The sequence below is a fragment of the Bos indicus genome, chromosome 12 (genome assembly GCF_029378745.1).
Source record: "Bos indicus isolate NIAB-ARS_2022 breed Sahiwal x Tharparkar chromosome 12, NIAB-ARS_B.indTharparkar_mat_pri_1.0, whole genome shotgun sequence".
NCBI lineage: Eukaryota > Metazoa > Chordata > Mammalia > Artiodactyla > Bovidae > Bos > Bos indicus.
In genome coordinates, this window is record NC_091771.1 from 57,186,615 (window position 1) to 57,205,468 (window position 18,854).

Here is an 18,854-nt window from a genome sequence, read left to right on the forward strand (position 1 = left end):
ACTGCTGAATTTTCCAAAATTTGCTGACATATTGAACACAGCACTTTCACAGCATCATCTTTTATTTATTTATTTTTTTGTAATTTTTGGCATGCCCATTTATTCAACATATTGGGTAACTGTATCATATAAATGCACCATACAGGAATATCAAGTTTTTTTAAAAAACAACAGTGAGTATTTAAGAAGGTTTTGTGACCTCAGTCCTTCAAAGTCATGATCATCACCACACAATCTGGAAAAAAATCTGTACCATGTATGAACAATAATTTCCAATATGATGCAAAAAAAAAAAAACATGTTTTAAGCATTTTCTTTTTTCTTTCTGTACAGTTAAAAATAAAATAAACATGGGTACAGTTTTTACAAATATTTTGTTTATTTTAATGAAGCTGGTACAGACACTGTCCATTTAAAACCCATATCCCAGGCCAAAAAGTACAAATAAATCAAAAAGAGCATTGTTCTGTTGTATATACTTTTGCATGAATAACTTTCACTGATAATGAAAATTAGATCTTTTCTGGGATCTTCTGACAAGACTTTTCTTTCATCTTAATATGCTTTCTCTTCAGTGAAGCCATCTTAGGAGTTAGTCATTATTCTCTGTCATTTTGACTCCAAATGGATATTCCTCTTCTTTTGGTCCAGACCCTCAGATTTTAAAACTAAACTGTTGAATGACCCCCTGTTTGTTCCTGATAAACTTCAATCACATCTTCTTCCTCCATTCCCAGTTCTTTTGGAGTGTGATTATCAGCAATTCTCTGACCTTCAAAGATAAACTTGAGTGAATTCATGGGAACTCCCTGTCTTTGACAGTATGAATTCTTTGAGTTTCTTGAGATGTGTCGTCATTTCCACTTTGAAGTGAATCTCACTGCTATCCTGTCCAATGACTTTGAGTTTAATATATTCTCCTTCCTTCTTATCCCCAAGTCTTCAGTTGAAGGTTTTGCTTCCTTGTCAGACATGGTGATGGTGGTTTCCCCAGGGTCTCCACACACCAGCGGCCTTGGGTAGTAGAACCTCGCTCCGGGGTTTACAAATCCTACTCTCTACCCGACAGCACAACACCGCCACAGCATCATCATTTAGGATTTCAAATAGCTCAGCTGGAATTATGTCCACTGGCTTTGTTTGTAGCAGTGCTTCCGAATGTCCACTTCGCTTCACACTCCAGGATGTCTTGCTCTAGGTGAGTGATGTCACCATCAAGGTTATCCTGGTCATTGACTTTTTTTTTTGTATATTTCTTCTATGTATTCTTGCCACATCTTTTTAGTCTCTTCTTAGGTCTAAACCCTTTCTGTCCTTTATGTTGCCCATACTGGGATGGAATATTCCCTTGATATCTCCAATTTTCTTGCAGAGATCTCTAGTCTTTCCCATTCTATTGTTTTCCTCTACTTCTTTGCACTGTTCTTTGAGGAAGGCTTTCTTATCTTTCCTTGCTATTCTCTGGAACTCTGAATTCTGTTGGGTATATAGCTCATACCACAGATACCTCAATCCAATAGAGGTAGAGACTAGAAGGGGGATCTCTCATACCCTGAGACTGTAGCAAAGCTTAATTGGAAGAAGAGACTTCTTTCCTGGCAAGGATTTATCCAATTGAAAATTTATGGACTCTCTTTACTACAGGCCTCCCTCCTTCCTCTATCCCTCTGTAAAACTGTTCTCCTTCCCTTGAAGTGTGGGACTTGCACGTGGTACTTCATAGTTGTGGATCATGAATTGCAATTCTCTGCTGATTCCATATCGGTTAAGGCAATGGCAACCCACTCCAGTACTCTTGCCTGGAAAATCCCAGGGATGGGGAAGCCTGGTGGGCTGCCATCTATGGGGTCGCACAGAGTCAGACACAACTGAAGTGACTTAGCAGGAGCAGCAGCAGCTGATTCCAAATAAACCCATCCTTGCTGAAGAAATATATCAGGCAGTCTATTTGTTTTAGGTCAACCTTATAATCATAGGTAAACAAGGGATCATCCATGAATCTTGTCAAAGTTACATAGGAATGCTGGTTATTGTAGTAACCCAATTTCTGGGGCACTAAAGGTGGGGAGATTTCTTAACCTTCACTATTTTCTAGGATTACAGTGTTCAGATAAAGTTAAACGTTTTCTGTACAATACAAAATACTCTTTACTCATTCGAAGCTAATCTTAAAATTAATTTTGAGGCCAAGGCCTTCTTAAATGTGAGTTGTAATATAGTCATAAAATATTCAAAATTTGATATATAAATCTCTATAATTGATTTTTATTTACATGAACAGATATAAATGTAGCATCTTCAACAACTCTTAAGGACACTAACCTATTCCTTAAAGAACTGCTTATTTTATATTTCATATTTGAGCTACATTCCGGGTTCCTGTAATCAAAATTTTACAGTTTATTTTTAGGGAAACCATCTTATTGTAGTTTTACTTATCCTAGAGAATGGGATAGTTCCATTTGTTATTGATGAATGTAAAGTATTTAGCCAATGAACACACATGCCATGTCTGCCATGATGTTTAGTGTTCCATTTACATTTAAATGGGCTTCCCTGATGGCTCAGATGATAAAGAATCCACTTGCAATGTGGGAGACCAGGGTTCCATCCCTGGGTTGGGAAGATCCCTGGAGAAGGGACTGGCTACCCACTCCAATATTCTTGCCTAGAGAATACCATGGACAGAGGACCCTGGTGGGCTATAGTCAATGGGGTCACAAACAATCAGACACCACTGAATGACTTTCACTTCACTTTACATTTAAATAACAAGGATTTGGGACATTTTTAAATAGTAAATACTGCGAAGTGAACTCACTCAGTCGTGTCCAACTCTTTGCAACCTCACGGACTACCAGGCTTCTCGTCCATGGGATTTTTCCAGGCAAGAATACTGGAGTGGGTTGCCATTTCCTTAACTGTAGCTAAGTCAATTTGTTTGAATTATCTTAAAAATTATCAATCTTTTTTAGTCTAATATTCTGGTTTCTTCTTTGTTCTAAATAAAAACCTAATTTGTAATGAAACTTTATCACATGTCTTCTCAGGATTCTATGGTCAATTATCCCTTGAAATGTGCTATTTGTTATCAAACGGTTATGATATCACTAATTAAGACATTTAGAATCTATGTTTTTTCTCATCATATCAAATGTTGACACATTTTACTTCTTTCAATTTAATCCCATCCAGAACACAAAAATATAGAAATGTTCATCTTCATATTGCAGATGAGAAATCCCTGTAAAGGAACTGAAGTACCTGATTAGGGACATAATTAAATATTAGGCTTATGTCTTTTGGAAAGGAATGTAGGTATGTTATCCATAGCAATTGTTAAAAATATATATGATGCATTTTTGTTCAGTCTGATGTAATAAATAAGTCAATGATTCTATATAGACTGCTTATACCTAACTGTAAAAGTTCAATGAGAATTCTCAGCATGGTTTTAAAAAATAAGATCTGTGAAAAAGATCAGTTATACACATGGAATGTGCTAGGTATTTGAGAGTTGCAGGATTGAACAGGATCATGTCTCTGTGTCTTGGCAGTTCATGAGAAAGTAAGAGAAGCTGAAATGTATAAGGTGATTTTGGTACAAAAAGATATTTATTATAAACCTAACATAAACAAAACATATGGAAGAGTCTGTATCCATTATCGTATTTGATCAAGGTATCATGGCATCTGGTCCCATCATTTCATGGAAAATAGATGGAAAAACAGTGGAAATAGTGACAAGCTTCATTTTGGGGGGCTTCCAAAATCAATGCAGATGGTGACTATAGCCATGAAATTAAAAGACTCTTGCTCCTTGGAATAAAAGTTATGACCAAACTAGACAGCATATTAAAAAGCAGAGACATTATAATTTGCCATCAAAGCTCCGTGTAGTCAAAGCTATGCTTTTTCCGTAGTCATGTATAGATGTAAGAGTTGGACTATAAAGAAAGCTGAGTGCCAAAGAGTTGATGCTTTTGAACTGTGGTGTTAGTCCCTTGGACAGCAAGGAGATCACAATAGTCTATCCTAAAGGAAATCAGTCCTGAATATTTATTGGAAGGACTGATGCTGAAGCTGAAACTCCAATGCTTTGGCCACCTGATGTGAAGAACTGACTCATTTAAAAGACCCTGATTTGGGAAAGATTGAAGGTGGGAGGAGGAGGGGATGACAGAGAATGAGATGGTTGGATGGCATCACTGACTCGATGGACATGAGTTTGAGTAAACTCCGGGAGTTGGTGATGGACAGGATAGGGAGGCCTGGCGTGCTGCAGTCCATGGGGTCGCAAAGAGTCAGACATGACTGAGTGACTGAACTGAACTGTATAAAAAATGGAGCATAAACTTTTATTATTTTAAATTTATATGTTACGACACCAATTTTCAGACTCGTGAAATTAATTGCCAGGTTATACATTAAATAGAATGTGTAGTTCAGTTTAGTTTGTTGTGATCCACACAGTCAATGGCTTTGGCATAATCAATAAAACAGATGCAGATGTTTTTCTGGAACTCTCTTGCTTTTTCTATGATCCAATGGGTGTTTTCAATTTAACTTCTGGTTCCTCTGCCTTTTCTAAATGCATCTTGAACATCAGGAAGTTCTAGGTTTACGTAATGTTGAAGCCTGGCTTGAAGAAATTTGCTGGCATGTGCTGTAAATTATGTAAATTTGCTAGCACATTACTTTGCTAGCATGTGCTGCTGCTGCTGCTAAGTCACTTCAGTCATGTCCGGCTCTGTGCCACCCCATAGATGGCAGCCCACCAGGCTCCCCTGTCCCTGGGATTCTCCAGGCAAGAACACTGGAGTGGGTTGCCATTTCCTCCTCCAGTACATGAAAGTGAAAAGTGAAAGTGAAGTCGCTCAGTCGTGTCCGACTCTTAGCGATCCCATGGACTGCAGCCCTCCATGCTCCTCCATCCATGGGATTTTCCAGGCAAGAATACTGGAGTGGGCTGCCATTGCCTTCTCCGTTGCTAGCATGTGAAATGAGGGCAATTGTGCAGTAGTTTGAACATTCTTTGGTATTGCCTTTCTTTGCGATTGGAATGAAAACTGACATTTTCCAATCCTGTGGCCACTGTTGAGTTTTCCAAATTTCCTGGCATATTATGGGTGCAGCACTTTAACAGCATCATATTTTAGGATTTGGAATAGCTCAAGTGGAATTCCATCACCTGCACTAGCTTTGTTCCTAGTGATGCTTCTTAAGGCCCACTTGACTTCACAGTCCAGGATATCTGGCTCTAGGTGAGATAGAATGTGTAGCATCATCCAGATCCACTGTTGCTGAATTCCAGTGCTCTCTACAATGCTGAATGTCATCCTGCACAGATTCTCAAGATGTGACAATCATTTTTCTATCATCATGCTCACCTGGCTGTGTAGGTTACTCATTTTACATATAGTTAGTAACTGAAATTATACATTTGATATTTATTACTACTTTTGAGGGATTGTCAGATAGCTCTGTGGTAAAGAGCGCTTTACCTGGTCTCCTGTGTAGACCCAGCAGATGTGGGTTCGATTCCTGGGTTGGGAAGATCCCCTGGAAGAAGGGAACGGCTACCCACTACAGGGTTCTTGCCTGGGAAATCCCTGGACAGATGAGACTGGTGGCTACAATCAATGGGGTCACAAAGATAGGAACACAACTGAGCACACAGACATACTAGTTTAGAAAATACTAGTATAGAAAATTGTTACTATTATTTTAAAACATTCCCATATTAGAAATTTGATTTAATTAAAGTTATCAGCATATAATTTGTTGGAATGTTTAAACATAATGATTTCTAAACCTCATTAGGCTATTTTTATTATTTTAAATAATTGTTTAACATTACTATACTTATCACTTAGCAAAGAGTTATATTTTCAGTAACTCAGTTCTAGGCCAAACTCGGGAGCTCTTGTATATCCGAAACTACTGTTCTGTTCATTCCAGTGTAAAAACAATAAATGCCACAATTCTATATACTAAAGAGACTCTTTTATATCAGTTGAAGGAAAACTTTTGTTTAAATGCCATCTAGTAATTTCAGATTTGACTTAATATAGTGAGTTCTTAATTTATTCCCAATAATTGATAGGATGCCTCACAGTTCAAACACTTTTTGAATTTTTGTATTTTTCTCTCAAGCACTTTTACATACATACTTACACAGTCACTAATTTCATTATCCTCATATTAACACCAAAAAGTGCTTTTAAATCAAATATGAAAATAAAGTTTTTTGAATTGTCTTTTTTGCTTACTTAGGTGATTTATTTTAAGGAATTGGTAAAGCTCGATTAAAAAAAAAAAAATTTGAAACTAAAAAATTTCTTTCTATTGTAGTGGCATGATCAGCTATGCTTCTGGCCCAGATATATGGATACAAATCGGAAATACTTGAAAAGATAAGCTAAATAAGATTTTTTCCTACTTTGAACTTAAGTGATCCTGTCACAATTTCATAGATGCTGACAGAAGACTCCTGGTTCAGAGACAAAGGCTTTTATTACTCACAGCATAGCAAGACATCTGAGGTACGTGTACACGACAGCCGTTCCTGTCTTCCTCAAAATCCCTCGGGAGTAATACAGAGGTAGGCTCAGGTGGATGTTGTGAATATAGTGGGTTTCTTTTGTCACACTGAGGAAGCCTGAGATTAGGAAATATCAGTTTTACAAGGGCCTGCTAACAATCTTAACCTTTGTTTAGGAAGAAGATGTTATTACCCTGGCTAGGAAAAAATCTGTAGTTCTGTTCATACATGGCCCTAAAAGATTTTGGTGTTCTTTGAGCAGTATATGTGGTTATATGCTTTGTGTTTAAAGATTCTTCAAAGTAAAGACATACATGGAATCATGGGCATATCCAAATGGTTTGGCCTGTGTGCCAATAATCAAGAATGAGGGAAATTGGGAAATAAATGGTTTTTTTTAGAGGTCTAGGAAAGAGTTTCATCAGTAAATCTATAGCAATAATAATTCAAGGTGTATCTTTTGTATCACATATCAATACCCAAAAAGCATTTACTGCATATGAAAACTAGTGAACTACCTGGCCTTGATGGCTTATCCAGATACCATCTTTGACACCAAAGATCTTATGGATTATACCTATGAATGCAATAGGTGGTAGAAATGATGGCTTATGCATGGGGTTAATATTAAGGACTGTCGTGATCTAAGTCAATATCCTACAAAATAATGATTAATTACCTTTATGGTCATCCTATCATTCATTCTGGCATATAAACAGTCTTGCTCATGTAATTCCCAGTAAGCTTTTTTATTAATGCTTTCTTAAATATGAATCAACCAGCAACATTGAAGACATACTTGAAGAACTATGAAAATAATAAATAAAAGTTTAGAGAGAGTTATACATTTTATTGGAAGGAAAGTTATGACCAATTTAGATAGAATATTAAAAAGCAGAGACATTACTTTGCCAACAAAGGATCGTCTAGTCAAGGCTATGATTTTTCCAGTGGTCATGTATGAATGTGAGATTTGGACTGTGAAGAAAGCTGAGCGCCGAAGAATTGATGCTTTTGCTCTGTGGTGTTGGAGAAGACTCTTGAGAGTCCCTTGGACTGCAAGGAGATCCAACCAGTCCATCCTAAAGGAGTTCAGTCCAGGATGTTCATTGGAAGGACTGATGCTGAAGCTGAAACTCCAATAATTTGGCCACCTCATGCGAAGAGTTGACTCATTGGAAAAGACCCTGATGCTGGGAGGGATTGGGGGTAGGAGGAGAAGGGGATGACAGAGAATGAGATGGTTGGATGGCATTACCAACTCAATGGACATGAGTTTGGGTGAACTCTAGGAGTTGGTGATGGACAGGGAGGCCTGGCATGCTGTGATTCATGGGGTCACAAAGAGTCAGACACAACTGAACTAAACTGATACATTTTATTTCTATATTTTAAAAACAATATTTTAGGCAAATATTCCAATAAACACTAATTTTCATCTCAGAAAGATTTTGTAATAATATAAATCTATAAATGAGGAAAGTGAGCTAGTAGAATAAATGCTCAACAGTAAAAGATTATTGTTTAAAAAATTCCATATAAGTTTGGAAGACACATTCAGTGTTGTTGTTGCTGTTCGGTTGCTTTGCGACTCCATGGACTGTAGCATGCCAGGGTTCCCTATCCTTCAACATCTTCTGGAGTTTGCTCAAACTCATGTCCATTGAGCTGGTGATGTTAACCAACCATCTCATCCTCTGTCTTCCCATTCTCTTCCTGCCTTCTATCTTTCCCAGCATCAGGGTCTTCTCCAATAAGTAGCTTCTTCGCATCTGGTGGCCAAGATATAGGAGCTTCAGCTTCAGCGTTAGTCTCCAATGAATATTCAGGGTTGATTTCTTTTAGGATCGACTGGTTTTATCTCCTTACAGTCCAAGTGACTCTCAGAAGTTTTTTCCAACTCCAAAGTTCAAAGTATCAGTTCTTTGGTGCTCACCTTTCTTTATGGTCCAACTCTCACATCCATACATGACTACTGGAAAAACCATAGCTTTGACTACATGGACCTTTGTTGGCAAAGTAACGACTCTGCTTTTTAATATGTTGTCTAGGTTTGTCATAGCTTTTCCTCCAAGGAGCAAACATCTTTTAATTTCATTGCTGCAGTCACCATCTGAAGGGATTTTGGAGACCAAGAAATGAAATCTGTCACTGTTTCCATTATTTCCCCTTCTATTTGCCATTGAGTTATGGGACCAGATGCCATGATCTTCATTTTTTTTAAATTTTATTTTATTTTTAAACTTTACATAATTGTATTAGTTTTGCCAAACATTAATCTTCATTTTTTTAATGCTGAGTTTTAAATCAGGTATCAATGACACATTCAATGCTTTTTCATAGAGGTGAAACCCCACCCCCCCAAATGAAAGAAACAAACAGAAAAATATATAATTGAAAAGGAAAATTCCAAAAGGGGTTAGATTGTCTTCTAACTAATAGGAGATGCAAGTAGATAGAAAAGAGAAATAAAATGAGAAGAAATTAGGAAAGCAATTAAAAGGAAAGATAAAGTCTCTTTAGAATACACACACACATACATACACACAAATGATTAAGTGTAAGTGATTGGCTCCATATGCGGAAAAGTTTGTTTTACATTTAATAAGGTCATTATTTGTATAAAACAATCAGCCAAATTACTAAGAAAATTGTCAAAACGAGGCAAAAATACTCAAAACAGTGAAGTTAATGAACTACAAGTCAGGTACTGTGAGTTCAAGCAAATAATGTTTTTGAATAGAAAAAAAATGTAAATTCTTCATTTGTACTAAATAATGCTATACTATATATATATTCTATACATATATATATACACAACACACTACAATATATTCTGTATATACTATACAATTATACTATTATACTTTAATTTTAATTTTGCTAAATATTATGAAGAAAATTTTTATTTTTAGTAGTTTAAAGTAGATTTAAGCAAAGGTTTGTGTATTACAATACATGGAAGGAGTAAAAATGTTTTTAAAAGCCAAAGGTATCCCATTACTTAAGAATCATTAAATCTGATGAATGTGAATTTGGCAATTAAGTCTTTAGAAACAGTCTTCATTAACTGACTCTTATCTGATATTGGCCAAGATGACAATGATTTTAAATTACTGTTATTTTTTTCCAATCATCCCATTTATATATGAACTGATGATGGCTATTGGCTTCACTGCTGCCGCACAAAGCAAAAAGAAAACAGCCGACTAAAGTACATTCACACATTTTAGTTAAGGATGAACTATGAATATATTACATGATTACTAGGACAATTCTGGACATAATCAGATCAGATCAGTCACTCAGTCGTGTCCGACTCTTTGCGACCCCATGAATCGAAGCATGCCAGGCCTCCCTGTCCATCACCAACACCCGGAGTTCACTGAGACTCACGTCCATCGAGTCAGCGATGCCATCCAGCCATCTCATCCTCTGTCGTCCCTTTCTCCTCCTGCCCCCAATCCCTCCCAGCATCAGAGTCTTTTCCAATGAGTCAACTCTTCGCATGAGGTGGCCAAAGTACTGGAGTTTCAGCTTTAGAATCATTCCTTCCAAAGAAATCCCAGGGCTGATCTCCTTCAGAATGGACTGGTTGGATCTTCTTGCAGTCCAAGGGACTCTCAAGAGTCTTCTCCAACACCACAGTTCAAAAGCATCAATTCTTCGGCACTCAGCCTTCTTCACAGTCCAACTCTCACATCCATATATGACCACAGGAAAAACCATAGCCTTGACTAGATGAACCTTTTTTCGCAAAGTAATGTCTCTGCTTTTGAATATGCTATCTAGGTTGGTCATAACTTATGTTCCAAGGAGTAAGCTTCTTTTAATTTCATGGCTGCAGTCACCATCTGTAGTGATTTTGGAGCCCAGAAAAATAAAGTCTGACACTGTTTCCAGTGTTTCCCCATCTATTCCCCATGAAGTGATGGGACCGGATCCCATGATCTTCGTTTTCTGAATGGTGAGCTTTAAGCCAACTTTTTCACTCTCCTCTTTCACTCTCATCAAGAGGCTTTTTAGTTCCTCTTCACTTTCTGCCATAAGGGTGGTGTCATCTGCATATCTGAGGTTATTGATATTTCTCCAGGCAATCTTGATTCCAGTTTGTGTTTCTTCCAGTCCAGCATTTCTCATGATGTACTCTGCATATAAGTTAAATAAACAGGGTGGCAATATACAGCCTTGACGTACTCCTTTTCCTATTTGGAACTAGTCTGTTGTTCCATGTCCAGTTCTAACTGTTGCTTCCTGACCTGCATACAGATTTCTCAAGAGGCAGGTCAGGTGGTCTGGTATTCCCACCTCTTTCAGAATTTTCCACAGTTTATTGTGATCCACACAGTCAAAGGCTTTGGCATAGTCAGTAAAGCAGAAATAGATGTTTATCTGGAACTCTCTTGCTTTTTCTATGATCCAGCTGATGTCGGCAATTTGATCTCTGGTTCCTTTTTCTTTTCTAAAACGAGCTTGAACATCAGGATGTTTACGGTTCACATATTGCTGAAGCCTGGCTTGGAGAATTTTGAGCATTACTTTACTAGCATGTGAGATGAGTGCAATTGTGCGGTAGTTTGAGCATTCTTTGGAATTGCCTTTCTTTGGGATTGGAATGAAAACCGACATAATAATAATCCTTAATTAATTTTTTACACTGACTGTTGTATATATTTCTGGCATGTTATTTCTAAATACTCTCAAGATATTTCTGTCTTCACTCATATATTGAAACAGATAAAAATATTATCGCCATGGTTGAAAAGTCACTGGTATTTCTTCTCTTTACTTTGGAGTAATGGGCATGCATTCATGTGTGCTAAGTAGCTTCAGTTGTTTTCAACTCTTTGCTACCCTATAGAGCCTGCCAAGATCCTCTGTCCATGGGATTCTCCAGGCAAGAATACTGGAGTGGGTTGCCATGCCCTCCTCCAGGGGATCTCCCTGATCCAGGGATTAAACCCACATCTCTTATGTTTCTTGCATTGGCAGGAATGTTCTTTACCACTAGTGCCACCTTTGAGGCCCACTTTGGAGTCATATGCAAAGTAAATATTGCTAATGAAAATTTCAAGGATACACATATAATTTTCTGGCCAAATTAAAACAATATGAAACAATTTATTCTAACAATTTATTCTAATGTTAATTTATTCTAACATTTCCATCTACAAAGTATTTAGTTTCTTGACTGTTTTTAAGGGAACAGCATTTTATTTTGAAAATTGCTATTTAGAAATACAGTTGGCTGTTTTCTTACCAAAATTATTTTATAAAGCAGGATAATGCACGCTTCCCAAGTGATTTTTATATGTATAAAGAAAAGAGAAATTTTAATGACTAACAAACAGCATGAAATGCTGAAACAAATGGAGAAGAAACACACTTTGGAGCTAGCACAGTTTATCAAGTAGGAGTAACAATAAATATAGAATTGTTGTAGGAGGAAGCCTGGGAACAGTTAAAGAAAAATCAGTTAGGATTTAGGATTTTCAGAATAAAATAGAATAACATGTATTGGAAATATTTAAATTACCAAATATGGGTAAATCCATTTGGTTCTGCTTTTTTTTTTTTGAATGAGGACAAAATTGTTAGCATCTGTTCTTATTTAGCCCACTATGATTCTGACATTAGCAGGTTTCTGAAAATTTTCTTTCCTAATGTGCAAAGAATCCTTTTGGCATTATCAGTCAGTGATATTAAAGAAATGCTTGAAATTGTAACCTCTTCTTTTTCCTTCTCCTGTCTCTCTTTTTCCTTCCTGTCTGTCTCCCTTTTCTCCCTCACTCTGCCTATCAAATCTCTATAAACCACTCTGATATCATTAAGCATTATTCTGAGCTTTGGATATTATTAAATATTTCTTAGTAATTTATGTTAGCAATTTATTCTGATTACTGTTATTAATCACTGAAATATTATAAGGAAAACTAAGAAGGACTATTTTGGAGTTTTCATTATATATTTGACTGAAGATTAAAGTGATGAAGTTAGTCATAAAAACACACTGAAAATCAAAAGAGATCTTTTTTTTTTTTGGATTGTGCACATTTATAGGCTTTATTTTTTTTCATTTTTAGTTGAATATTTATAGAATTACAACTTCTGATTTGTACTAGTAGTTATATAAACACTAATTTAATAAATTATACCTTAAATTGTTTTCAAACAACAGATTGCATGATAGTTATGCCAATTAACCAAACTCATTTGTTAAATCTTTATTATTTCCTTTTTCATGTTTTTGATTTTTAAATTCAATAATAAGGCTCTCTGGGGAAAATAGGAAAGACAACTAAGTAAGTCCAAAAACAACTTTAGAGATCAGAAGTAGAACCTCGGTGAGTTCATGGTGAAAAGGGTGGGCCTAGGATGAGAGAAATAAGGAATACCTTTTATATAGCATTATCAAAGTGATTGCATGTGAAGTGAAGTGAAGTCCCTCAGTCGAGTCCAACTCTTTGCGATCCCATGGACACCAGGCTCCTCCATCCATGGGGTTTTCTAGGCAAGAGTACTGGAGTGGGGTGCCATTTCCTTCTCCAGGGAATCTTCCCAACCAAGGGATCAGACCCAAGTCTCCCGCATTGTAGACAGATGCTTTACCATCTGAGCTACCAGGGAAATCCATGGCAATTATTTTATGATGGACAGGGAAGCCTGGCGTGCTGCAGTCCTTGGGGTCGCAAAGAGTTGGACATGACTGAGTGATTGAACTGAACTGACTATTTTATGATAGCAGTGCCTGCCAAGTCACTTCAGTCGTGTCTGACTCGGCACAACCCCATAGACAGCAGCCCATCAGGCTCCCCCATTCCTGGGATTCTCCAGGCAAGAATACTGGAGTGGGTTGCCATTTCCTTCTCCAATGCATGAAAGTGAAAAGTGAAAGTGAAGTCGCTCAGTTGTGTCCGACTCTTAGCGACGCCATGGGCTGCAGCCTACCAGGCTCCTCCGTTCATGGGAGTTTCCAGGCAAGAGTACTGGAGTGGGGTGCCATTGCCTTCTCGGATGATAGCAGTACAAAATTAATTAACACTAAACCACAAAACATCATTGAGGAAGATGAAGGAAAATCCAATTTAAGGGAAGAATATGCATGTTCATGAATCAGAGGACATTTAAAGATGTCAGTTAAGTGGATCTGTAGATTCAATGCATTCCTAATAAATAATGATAGCTGTTTGGAGGGGGAGAGCCAAATATATTCTGAGAAATTATAGAGGAATACAGATGGTCAGAAATAACCAAGACACACTTATAGAAGGAACATAAATTAGGAAGTCTTAACTAATACATATTGTCTTATTGTTTAATTGTCAAGTTTTGTCCTACTCTTATTTTGTGGCCACCAAAAAGATGGCTTAAAGCTCAACATTCAGAAAACTAAGATCATGGCATCTGGTCCCATCAATTCATGAAAAATAGATGGGGAAACACTGGAAACAGTGGCTGACTTTATTTTTGGGGGGGCTCCAAAAATCACTGCACATGGTGATTGTAGCCATGAAATTAAAAGACGCTTACTCCTTGGAAGGAAAGTTATGACCAATCTAGATAGCATATTGAAAAGCAGAGATATTACTTTGCCAACAAAAGTCTGTCTAGTCAAAACTATTGTTTTTCCAGTGGTCATGTATGGATGTGAGAGTTGGACTGTGAAGAAAGCTGAGCACCAAAGAATTGATGCTTTTGAACTGTGGTGTTGCAGAAGATTCTTGAGAGTCCCTTGGACCACAAGGAGATCCAACCAGTCCATTCTAAAGGAGATCAGTCCTGGGTGTTCTTTGGAAGGAATGATGCTAAAGCTGAAACTCCAGTACTTTGGCCACCTCATGCGAAGAGTTGACTCATTGGAAAAAACCCTGATGCTGGAAGGGATTGGGGGAAGGAGGAGAAGGGTACACAGAGGATGAGATGGCTGGATGGCATCACCGACTAGATGCATGTGTGTCTGGGTGAACTCCGGGAGTTGGTGATGGACAGGGAGGCCTGGCGTGCTGCGATTCATGGGGTCACAAAGAGTCAGACATGACTGAGCGACTGAACTGAATTGAACTGAAAAAGGGACTGTAGCCTGCTAGGCTCCTCTGTCCATTGGGATTTCCCAGCCAAGAATACTGAAGTGGGTTGCCATTTCCTTCTTCAGGGGATCTTCCCAACCCAGGGATTGAACTCATGTCTCCTGCACTGGCAGGTGGATTCTTTATCACTGAGCCATCACATAAGTGTATGTTAAGTCTTGCTAAGCCATTAATTAAAGATAATGTTAAGCAAGAAGTCTGATGTATAAATTTACATATTCTACATATCAGTGTATAAAGTTCAAGGGTAGGAAAAATTAGTGTGTCACAGCCATATCAGTAATGATATTTTCGGAAGTAGGGGTTAGTGACATGTGAGAGGTCTGAGGTGGCTATCATGCTAGTAACATTCTATTTCTCTACGTGAATCATGGTTGTATGAATGAGTCTACATTATGAATATTTGATATTCCAGACCATTATGATTTAGACATTTTTCTATAGGTACATTATATTTCAATAAGCATTTATTTCAAATTTTAAAATTATTTATTTATTTTATATATTAAATACAAATGACTGCACTCGCTTTACACTTGAAAAAAACTTAGTCAGACAATATTGCAAGTTTGCAGTTAATCACTGCCAAGATAAGTATCCAAGGTCCATGTCTTTATATAATAATAATACTGTCTCTAATGAAAACCTGAATTGTTTTCAGTGGGAAACTGAAAATTGCATTACTCATTTGGTTGGAAAGAAAAGTAGAATAGGGTTAGAATGATTAGAAGGTTAAGTGAAGATATTAGTTGTTCTGTTGTGTCTGGCTCTTTGTGACTCCATGGACTGCCAGGCTCCTCTGTCCATGGAATTCTCCAGGTAACAATACAGGAGTGGGTAGCCATTCTCTTCTCCAGGGGATCTTCCCTACCCAGGGATCAAATACATGTTTCCACCATTGCTGGCAGATTCTTTACTGCCTGAGCCACCAGGGAAGCCCAGAGTGATTAGAATCAATGATTAATATAAGCACTAAATTAAATTTAAGAGATAAAAAGTGACATGGATTGAAGGTGTGTCCTTCATTGATTTTACATATTATGTCTTTCACTGTAAAGGCTAAGGAAATACACATTTAGAAGAGTTTTCAAGGTAAATGATTGATGGATTTAACACTGCCCTGATCTCACAGCAGGTTATTACAGAAGGTGAAATTCTTTTGATTTTTCATATAAGAATATCATCGTTTCCCTAGGCTTCTAATTTTATTTTTTTTGTGTGTGTGAAGATAGTTTATCAGCCACTGAACATAGCTGTCAGTTTTACATTTACTTAAAATTATCTATATTCTTGATTACTACCTGTCTAGATTTATTGGAATATTTTATGCAACAGTTTATTTGAAACAGTCTTAAGTCCTTTGCTTTGGCCAATAATTTTATTAGAATAAAGTCTTATTGCAATATTTTCTTCACAGAAAAATATAAGAAACTTGCTTTTATACCGTGCAAATATAAAAAGAAACACATCTTAAAAGTGTATACTTTTATACTTGACTGAATTTCAAAAACTTAAATAAATAGAAAATAATGTTGAAAAACTGATGTAGTGACTCACAATTTGATCTGTTTCACTACTAGTTGAATAACTTTTTCAAGGGTAGATATTAAGATCAGGAGGCGTTTATACAAATTGCTACTTCTGATTCCTCCTACACTCACTGTGACTAAGTGGTGTTGCCTTCCATGGTTCTAAAAGAGTAAAATGAACTAGTGTACTCAGTTAATGAGACGGTGTCCCCACTCCCCTGCCTGAAAGTTTTTCTCAGAAACTTACAAAAAGAGAAATAAATCTAGTGATAACATGTATGTGAATCTCTGTATGTAAATTTTAGTCATAAGACAGAGAAATAAAGATTTTGAGGACATTTACATCTAAATATTGACTAATATTTGCATAATAGAAATAAGCACTAGAATGAATATTACAGGGTCTCAGTTTTAGGGGTGACCCACAATTATCTGTTTGATTTTGGACGGAATATATTAATAATGATAATGCCATAAATGACATCTGAGTTGATATGCTTTTTTGTAGCGATTATTCCTTTCAATAATTAATGAGGCTCCCTTGGCGGCTCAGATGGTAAAGAATCTGCCTGCAATGCAGGAGACCTAAGTTCAATCTCTGGGTTGGGAAGATCCCCTGGAGAAGGGAATGGCTACCCACTCCAGCATTCTTGCTTGGAAAGTTACATGGACAGAGGAGCCTGGCAGACTACAGTCCACAGGGTCGCAAAGAGTAGGACACGGCTAAGCAACTAACACTTTCACTTTTAAAAATTAATGTAGCATCTACTGGAAATGTAGTTTTATCATGCTGTGTTCTCTAGATAATGGAATTTTGGGGAAGGAATAAAAGGTATTATTCTTCCTTCCTAGGAGATTAACCTGGGAAATCTTTTTTGAGGTGTCATCTCTCTCATGCTATCGGGGCTTCAAAAGAAAAGATGACAGCTGTTGAAGGCTGTTTCGATAACTTCTAAACAGGGCTTTCTATTTCAAAAATCTAGACCAATCTAGACCAATTTAGCATATTGTCCCACAGGGTTTGGGATGGTGTAAACTGATGATCAGGTAATGAAACAGATCTATATATAAGCGTTGGAAAGATGATCAGGGACTGCTAGATGGGATTTGCAATAATGCTTTGTAGTTACAAGGGAAGCACCACATGCAGCCCACAGACTTCATCTGAAAACTAAACCCTTACCTCAGATAACTCAGAAACGCCAGACGTGTTTTTCCTTACTAAATGATGTTTCAATAATCCAACATGATTCTATTCTATAGTTAGAATAGGAAACCGGAGTCCAAAATGGCAGTGGCTAAAAGACAAAGAAGGGAAAATCCCGCAAAAACAGAACAAAGGAAGGTCCGAGGACCGGAGTGAGGACCTCAGGTAGAACAAACAGTGCTTCTGGCTAGCCCAATTAACATAGGGCAGGCCAAGTGGAGAGGAAAAAACATATAAAAAGAGGAGCCAAAGGGCCAGGGCTTTGGGTTGTCTTTGGGTTGGTATGCCCTCACGCCTCGAGGATGTATTTTCCTGCTATTTTCTTAATAAAATTGAGCTGTAACACGGAACTGTAACACTGATCTAAGAGCTATAACACGATCTGTTCAAGACCCAAGAGCTAAAACATGGTCTGTCTGAGAGCTATGACACGCAGAGAGCTCTAATGTCTGCTGCTTCGAATATTTGTTGAGACGAGACAGAAACGAGGAGAATACACTCGCCTGACAATTCTATCCTATAACTTACCAATATATTGTCCAGGTATTTAATATTTGTTGAACATTTCATTTTCATTCCATGGTTTAGATAGATAGATAGGTAAATTGTAGATAGAATTAACATATTTGCACATACTTTCTTAGTAGAATTAATTAGAAAATTAAATATTATTTTAAATAACATAGTAAGTTTTAAAAAGTTTTTAAATCTCTAATTTCTACTAAAGATGCATATATTAGGGCAATCATAAATGTTTTGAGAAATGTCAGAAGTAAAATTGGAATCTAAACATAGTAATTAGAAGCAGATGAAAATAGTTTAGGTTGGCTTGAAAATAAACTCAGAGGAAGTGACAATTTTCACAACTGTAGAAGTAATTTTACTGAAAACAAATATGTAAAAATTGTTGATCATTATTTTATCCCTTATAGCATAGTTTATATTTCCACTTATTGCAGGTCTTATGATAATTTGCGTAAAAAATACGTTGCCAACAATTTTTCAAATTTCTGAATATTCTTTCCTAAAAAATAGCATCAACCATTTTAAAATGTCTTAACATAACAATTCTACTAGCTATCCTCTGGCAAGTAAAATTCAGAATGTTTCCAAAAGACTAAAAACCTGAGTTAATGTATTTTTCTCATTTAAGCCTAACATGGTCCATATTTTTCCTTTTTCATAATGGTGTCAATGCTATCTTCTAATAATCAGATATTGATGACAATATGCTTAAAGTTTTATGATAACTGATACAATCCAGTTGTAGAAAAGAGATAAAAATTGATTATTCCAAGAAGATGAAGTATAAATATGTCTGTTAACACAATTTGATCCTACTGAACTCCTTTCTACATAAACTAATGGTTCAGTTTTGAATAAAATGTGCATTATGAAGATGCCTTCATCTAAAACCAAACCTATGAAACTTTAGTAGCATTTTGAATTTTAAAATGAGCAAAACTATTAGTTTTAATCATTTGGTA

At 36.8% G+C, this 18,854-nt stretch overlaps 1 pseudogene; it reads right to left on the reverse strand.

Annotated features, from left to right (window-relative positions):
* Positions 1–355: 355 nt before the first annotated feature.
* LOC109567131 (small ubiquitin-related modifier 1-like) lies at positions 356–974 on the reverse strand (annotated as a pseudogene).
* Positions 975–18,854: the final 17,880 nt, after the last annotated feature.